Source organism: Tachyglossus aculeatus, chromosome 16, assembly GCF_015852505.1.
Source record: "Tachyglossus aculeatus isolate mTacAcu1 chromosome 16, mTacAcu1.pri, whole genome shotgun sequence".
NCBI lineage: Eukaryota > Metazoa > Chordata > Mammalia > Monotremata > Tachyglossidae > Tachyglossus > Tachyglossus aculeatus.
The window spans coordinates 44465339-44474061 of NC_052081.1; positions in this window are offsets into that span (position 1 = coordinate 44465339).

The following is an 8723-nucleotide window of genomic DNA, read 5'->3' on the forward strand; positions in this document are numbered from 1 at the left end:
ATTGGCCAAATTATTGCTCGAATTAGCCTATCAAGTGGATGAGAGTTCAGGACACAATTCAATATTTCAAAGGTGGTTGAAGACAAGTCATATCGAGTAATGTACTACTGCATTTTTCAAAATTCACAAATCATACAGTCAAATGTACAAAAAAATACAAAAAGAAATAGTACCAGTAAATTATGGCTTCAGTGATATAAAAACTTAGGTCTGTTATATCCAGAGCTCCCCTAAGGCACTAAATCTGATTTCTTAGACTTTAATCAATCAATTGTATTTATTGAGCGCTTACTGTGTGCAGAGCACTGTACTAAGCGCTTGGGAAGTACAAGCTGGCAACATATAGAGACAGTCCCTACCCAACAGTGGGCTCACAGTCTAGAAGTAATGAAACTTTAATGAAACTTTTTCCATTTTTAATGTATTATTCAGTGCAGTGTTAATATTTAGCTTCTTTTAATGCATGAGATTTTTATCTTTGTGAAGTGCTCTACAATCTTCTTTCCAGTTATTCCTCTGAAGGAGGGCAGCCCCCCTTCAGAACCAAGGAAACTGAGGCAAAGAATTATTTAATATATTTTCCCTTCCCCCAGCAAAGTGATGGTGGAAATGAGATTAGAATGAATATATTTTCTACTTTCCCAGACCATGAGATATGCCTGACTCTAGTTTCTCTAGAAGTATCTGAATATATCTGGCATTGGTATTATCTGTTTATGTACATAGCAAACCAGTTTTGTGCCACAGATTAATTGATATGAGTACAGTCACTCGAGTACTTTGTTAGCTACAGCTAATCCACATTCTGCCTGTTTTCAAATTTCTGCTGATTTCCCTTAGGTGACGGGAATATGTGCGCAATGAGGGAGCCCAAAGTGGTGGATGGATTGTGCCCATGATCCTTGCTTCAGATCAGAGCACAGGCCTGGGAAGTCGGCTTCTCATGCCAGCTCTGCCACTTGATCTGCTGTGTGACCTTGGGCAAGTCTCTTAACTTCTCTGTGCCTCAGTTACCTCCTCTGTAAAATGGGGATTCAATCCTCCTCAGACTGCGAGCCCCATGGGGGACAGGGACTTTGTCCAACCTGATTATCTTGTTTCTACTCCAGCATTTAGCACACTGCTTGGCAAATAGTAAGTGCTTGATAAGTACCATTTAATTAAAAAAAAAATAAGTAGCTAAATGACTTACTTGAGTTTTCTCTCCTTTTCCTGCTCACTTTCTGGAAGAGATGCTAAAGCAAACCAAGGCAGCAGGAAAGAGAACCAAGGGCAGGAATGCGGCAGCAGGAAAGAGAACCAAGGGCAGGAATGTGGCAGCAGGAAAGAGAACCAAGGGCAGGAATGCGGCAGCAGGAAAGAGAACCAAGGGCAGGAATGCCATTAAATATCAGTTAGATAATCGCCTAATCTAGCATTCAGAATTCTTAGAACATCATTTTATTTCTCTTCTCTATCTCTTGTCTCTGGTTTTAAGGCAAAAGAGTTGGAAAATTATTTCTATATTACCTGGCTTGATTGCCAGCTGTGAGCCGAGCACTGTATGATCACTTGGAAGAGTACAACGGAGTTAGTATGCGTGATTCCTGCCCTCCAGGAGCATACGGTCTAGCTGCATGTTTCCATTTAATCCTCACGGGTTCTTCCTGACAGTCAGTCTGTTCTCTTTCAATAAGGAGGTTGTGTTCTTAAGGAACCTCACGCTACAGAAACTTCTTTGTATTCACGCTGTATCCGACACCGCACATCTGTGCAAAACCAGTTCTTTCGCCTCCACATCAAATCCACAGATGCGAGCTCCTTGCGGGCAGGGATCGTGTTTACCGACTCCACTGTATTATTGCACTTTTTCAAGAGCTTAGTACAGTGCTCTCTGCACCAGTTTAAAGGCTCCTAAAACCACTGATCGACGTGTAATAATTCCACAGTAGCCCAGTGGAAACAGCACAGGAGCGGGAGTCAGGGGTACCACCTATTTGCGGCCCGGCTGCTTGCCTGCTGTGTGATCTTGGGCGAGTCATTTCTCTGCGCCTCAGTTTCCTCATCTGTAGAACGGGGAAAAATATTCTCCGTTTTAGTCCGTGGGGCAGGGACTGTGCCCGATCCGATTACTTTGTATCGACTCTGGTGCTTAGCATAGTGCCTAGCATGTAGTAAATACTTAATAAGTTCCATAGTTATTATTTTATCCAGCATATCACGATGGCATACGTTTTGGCCAAACTGACTCAACCACATGAAAGCGCTTTACAAGAAATTGGTATTAAAGTAAAGCTGCACATCCTTGGATTCAGTGCAGAAAGTTCACCACCTTGGTCTGATTCTGTATCTGGAAAGGGCAGCAGGACATTCTTGGCTTCTGGTTCTTTGCTTTAGTGTACTAGAACTTTCAGTGTATAATCTTATTTTTTATCCTGTAAAAATGATTGTGTTTAATGAGTTTAAAGTTTATTTTCATAAGGGAATTTTATACAATACTCGTTATCTTTTGTTGTTTTGGAACTTTTTTTAATTGACTAACCTGACCATTTCAACTGATTATAGTGAACACGTTCCTGAGAGTTAATTCTTTTAAATGTGACTTTTTAAAGGTATTCTTTAGATAGAAGTTAAAAACATTCTAGTTTTCACAGGTAATACGGAGGATCGTGACTCATTTTAAAGGTTTTAATGACTCTCTTTCTAAAGTCCAGAATCTAGACTTGACATCACTACACATTAAAACCTCAACAGAATCCATCCACGTATGTTGAACTCATGAAAACATTCACCCAAACTCTGTAAAAATGTGGAAATAATATTTCGAAAGACTCCTTCCTTACTAAGACGCATTTTTGATACAAAAGGCATCCCCAAACTTTGATGATGTGTAATCTACAGATGAAATATTCCTGCTTCTGCGACCACACTAGAGACATTACAGCGTTATATAACTCTTAAAGCAGGCCAGTTTATACATTGTAACTTTTCTGAGGAATGCTTCCTTGATGTTTTTTCATTTTCTTTGAAAAATGCTTCCTTCCCAAAAAACCAGTATTTTCTAAGTACTATTCAAAAGATGAATTTTAGGAACAAATAAAGCTTTTCTTATGAAGTAGATTATGTGCTTTTTGACTTAATGGTGAATTTAGCGGATATGAAGTTTGGGCTCAAAAACAAACCAAAATCAACGGTAAAGTAGCATAGTAGGTCATACCCGTAAGGAAGCCCTTCAGGTAAGAGAACCTGTTTCTGAACCACTGAATGCCCATTTTTTTATTATTGTTGTCATGTTAAGTACTTACTGTGTGTCAAGCACTGCTCTAAATGCTGGGGAAGATACAAGTTAATTAGGTTGGACGCCGTTCCTGTCCCAGATGGAGCTCGCAATCTAAGTAGGAGGGAGGACGGGTATTAAATCCCCATTTTATAGTTGAGGAAACCGAGGCTCAGAAAAGTTAAGTGACTCGTCCAAGATCACACAGCAAGCAATTGGCGGAGCTGGGATTCGAACCCAGGTCCTCTGATGCCCAGGCCCATGCTCTTTCCACTAGGCCATACTGCTTCCCTGTCTCCTTAACCCCCAGCATCCCTATGCCCGGCTGTCCAATCCAGGCTCTGGCCCTCTGCTCGGAGTAATAATAATAATTACGGTATTTGTTAAGTGCTTACTATGTAGCCGGCGCTGTACTAAGTGCTGGGGTGGACAAAAGCGAACTGGGTTGGACACAGTCCCTGTCCCATGGGGGGCTTACAGTCTCAACCCCCATTTTACAGATGAGGCAACTGAGGCACACAGAAGTGAAGTCATTCATCCAATCGTATTTATTGAGCGCTTACTGTGTGCAGAGCACTGTACTAAGCGCTTGGGAAGTCCAAGTTGGCAACGTATAGAGACGGTCCCTACCCAACAGTGGGCTCACAGTCTAGAAGGGGGGAGACAGAGAACAAAACCAAACATATTAACAAAATAAAATAAATAGAATTTATTTGATTTGCCCAAGGTCACACTATAGACAAGTGGAAGCAGCATGGCTCAGTGGAAAGAGCCCGGGCTTTGGAGTCAGAGGTCATCGGTTTAAATCCCAGCTCCGCCACTTGTCAGCTGTGTGACTTTGGGCAAGTCACTTCACTTCTCTGTGCCTCAGTTACCTCATCTGTAAAATGGGGATTAAGCCTGTGAGCCCCACATGGGACAACCTGATCACCTTGTAAACTCCCCAGTTCTTAGAACAGTGCTTTGCACATAGTAAGCGCTTAATAAATGCCATTATTACTTATTTATAAGTGGAAGAGTTAGGATTAGAACCCATGACCTTCTGACTCTTCGGCCCATGCTCCGTCTATTAGGTCATGCTACTCCTCAATCCTATGTGTTCGCCTCCTATTCTGATGACTTCACACCTGTCCACGTGTTTTGTTTTGTTGTCTGTCTCGCCCTTCTAGACTGCGAGCCCATTGTTGGGTAGGGACCGTCTCTATATGTCGCCAACTTGGACTTCCCAAGCGCTTAGTACAGTGCTCTGCACACAGGAAGCGCTCAATAAATACGATTGAATGAATGAATCCGAGAAGTGTCCACGACCAAGGAGAGGGGTTTGAGCTCTGCCCCCACCAGACTCCATCACAGGCACGCCACCATAATTACACCGCATTATCCGCGTACGGTGTTAATTTTGGAAATTGGATCTGGGAACCACCTGTATGAAATATTTTAACAGCAAAAGAACACTTTGAAATTTGAGTCACTAGTACATTACCTGTTGGGTAGGTGATGGATTAGCACGTAGGCTTTGAGAAGCAGTTAGGAGCATTTCCCTCCTATTTCGACTGAGACGGGACAGGGACTATGTCCAACCTGATTATCTAGTATCTACCCCAGTGCTTGGTACAGTGCTTCGCCCATAGTAAGTGCTAAACAAATACCTTTAAAAAAAAAAGCACTGAGTGCGAACTGCAGAGCACTGTGCTAAGCATTTGGGAAAGTACAATAGAGTTGTTTGACGCGATCCCGGCGTACAAGGAACTTACAGTTTACAGTCTACTCAAAAAGACACCATTTAAAACAATATTTAATTGAACAGTGCTTTAACAAAAGTGCTTGGTACAGTGCTTCGCCCATAGTAAGTGCTAAACAAATACCTTTAAAAAAAAAAGCACTGAGTGCGAACTGCAGAGCACTGTGCTAAGCATTTGGGAAAGTACAATAGAGTTGTTTGACGCGATCCCGGCGTACAAGGAGCTTACGGTTTACAGTCTACTCAAAAAGACCATTTCAAACAATATTTAATTGAACACAGTGCTTTAACAAAAGGGGCCCCATGCAACTCAATTTTTTGTAATTTTCTCTGGAAATAAGATTGAAATAAAGGTAAATGGCTGCTACCTTTGCTTTCCCGTTTTCTCTCTCCAGTCCATAGTATTTGCACATCTACAGTGCACAGAGTACTCGACTTTTCTGTGCACGGAGCTCCGGATTTTGAGGCATTCCAAGAATTGATCAGGTGGTAATCTAATGTGAAAAAACCCTTACAACTTGGCAGGCCTACAGAAAGATTGCTCAGCAAGATATATCATCCAAATATTCCAAAGCAAGTCTTACTTGCAGTCCAAATGACTAGGATAATAAAATGAAAGGAGGCACCATGCTCCAGTGGAAAGAACTCAGGCTTGGGAGTCAGAGGACCTGGGACCTAATCCCAGCCCTGCCACTTGTCTGCTGTGTGACCTTGGACAAGTCACCTCACTTCTTTGCGCCTCAGTGACCTCATCCGCAAAATGGGGATTCAGTCTGTGAGCCCCAGGTCGGCACAGACTGTCCAACCTGATTAGCTTGCATCTATCCCGGTGCTTAGTACAATGCCTGGCACACAGTAAGCACTTACCATAAAAATACCCAAAATACCATAAAAAAGTTATAAGTAAAACCCAGTCGGAGGACCTGGGTTCTAATCCTGAGCCTGCCACTTACCTGCTGGGTGACTTTTGGCAAGTCACTTTTAACTTTTCTGGGTCTCAGCTGCATCACCTGTAAAATGAGGATTCGACAATCTATGTTCTCCCTCTTACCTAGACTGTGAGCCCTTTGTGGGATGCGGACTGTGTCTAACCTGATTATCATGTACTCATTCAGAACAGTGCTTTGCACATAGTAAGCACTTAATAAATGCCATTATTATTATTATTATTATTATTATTCAATCCTATTTGAGTACTTTGTGTGCAGAGCACTGTACTAAGGGCTTGGGAAAATACAATATAACAACAAACTACACATTCTCTGTCCACTGTATCTAACCCAGAGCCTAGTACAATGATTGGCACATGGTAAACTTTTATAAATACTAGTACTAGTACTACTACTAATGATAATAATAAAAAATGGTTTGCAAATTGTACTTCTATCTCGCTGGCAACACCTTGCCCCGTCTTGCCTCTGACCTGGAAATCCCCCTCTTCACATCTATTTATTTATTTATATCAATGTCCGTCTCCCCCTCTAGACTATGAGCTCTGTATGGGCAGGAATGTGTTTGTTGTTATATTATACTCTCCCAAGCGCTCTGCACACAGTAAGCACTCAATAAATACGATTGATTGATTGATCCACTTCCCCCACCTTCAAAGCCGTATTAATAATAATAATAATAATGGCATTTATTAAGCACTTACTGTGTGCCAAGCACTGCTCTAAGCGCTGGGGAGGTTACAAGGTGATCAGGTTGTCCCACGGGGGGCTCACAGTCTTCAGCCCCATTTTACAGATGAGGTAACTGAGGCTTAGAGAAGTGAAGTGACTGGCCCAAAGTCACACAGCTGACAAGTGGCGGAGCCGGGACTTGAACCCATGACCTCTGACTCCAAAGCCTGGGCTCTTTCCATTGAGCCACCCTGCTTCTCTATTAAAAACAGATCACCTCCAAAAGGCCTTCCCCAACTAAGACCTCATTTCCTTTCATTCATTCATTCGTATTTATTGAGCGCTTACTGTGTGCAGAACACTGTACTGAGCGCTTGGGTAAGTACAATACAACAATAAACAGTGACATTCCCTGCCCACAAGTTTACAGTCTGGGAGGCAATCCACTCCCTTCTGACTTTGCACTACAATTTGCACCCTTTATTCACCCCTTTCTCAGGCTCATAGCACATATTTACATATCTGTACTTTAATCTATTAATTTATATTAATGTCCATCTCCCCCTCTAGACTGTAAGCTCCTTGTGGGCAGGGAATGTTTCCACCAACTCTGTTATATTCTCCCAAGCACTTAGCATAGTGCTCTGCACAAAGTATGCACTCAATCAGAATGATTGATTTCTTATTTTAAATTTCTCTCTGGCTTAGCTATGTAGACTAGGCCACTAAGATTATTTTATTTTCTCTTCAGCACTAAAATTGATTTGTTTTACCTCTACTCACGTTAGGCTTCCAAATGGAATTGAGCACTTGGCTAAAACGAGAAATTATTTCTAATCATTTTGGTCGGAGACACTACTGATCAAAACTTCAGGTAAAAGAATAAAAACTTGGATAAAAGCAGATCACTTCGGAAGATGCTGATTACTTAAAATAGTTACCATGTTTTGCTAATCTGCTGTCAGCATCTCTAGGCAAACCAGTTCTATCAGCAAATTTTTAAATTATTTGACTTGTCAACTTTTTTTTTTTTACTGATGATGGAAGGGAAAAATTTAGAAGCGAGGCTGAATATATCTGTGACATGTATCTATGTCAGCTGTGTGACTTTGGGCAAGTCACTTCTCTGGGCCTCAGTTTCCTTATCTGTAAAATGGGGATGAAGACTGTGGGCCCCTCCATGGGACAACCTGATCACCTTGTAATCTCCCCAGTGCTTAGAACAGTGCTTTGCAAATAGTAAGCGCTTAATAAATGCCGACATCATCATCTTATTTTTAAGAGGTAGTATTTCCTGTTTTATGTCCTTCTTTACTTTACCCTTCTATACAAATAAAAAAGTTAGGAGAAAAGAGACTTCTCAAAACTTTGATAGGTCATTTTCCTTAATTAAAAAAAAAAAGACAATTGAATCCCTTCTTCTGCCTCTCCAGGTACAAACAACACATTCATTTTTTTTATGGTATTTGTTATGCGCTTACTATGTGCTAGGCAATGGGGTAGGTACAAAGCTAATCAGGTTGGACACCGTCCATGTCCCACATGGGGCTCACAGTCTTAATCCCCATTTTAGAGAAGAGGTAACTGAGGCACAGAGAAGCAAAGTGACCTGCCCTAGGTTACCCAGCAGACAAGTGATGGAGTCAGAATTAGAACTCAGATTCTTCTGACTGCCAAGCCGGGCTCTATCCACTAGACCATGCCATTTTTCTGCATCAAGGCCCAGCCCATAAGGGCGATGATGACAAGTACTCCAAAACAGTACACGTATTACATGTGTGGGCTGGGCCCTTCAGTAACACATTTTTTTTTTTACAAGGCAAGAGCTGTTGTCCTGTTTTCTTCCCCCAAATCTTTCCAGAGCTTAAAACAAAACAACAAAAATGCCTTTTTAAAGCATTTATTTTAGAAAAGCTATTTCCAAAAAAGTGTTTTTTCCAAACATGAAAAAAAAACTTTCTCTTGTACACTGACCGAAGACAGGACAAATGCATTTCTCATGTTTTTTAAAAGGAGAAATGTTTTACATTTCCACACTGGGCCTCTCCTCGGTCCTCGGCATCAACTAATATGCATTTGGGAATTATATAGGCGGAGGGGTTAC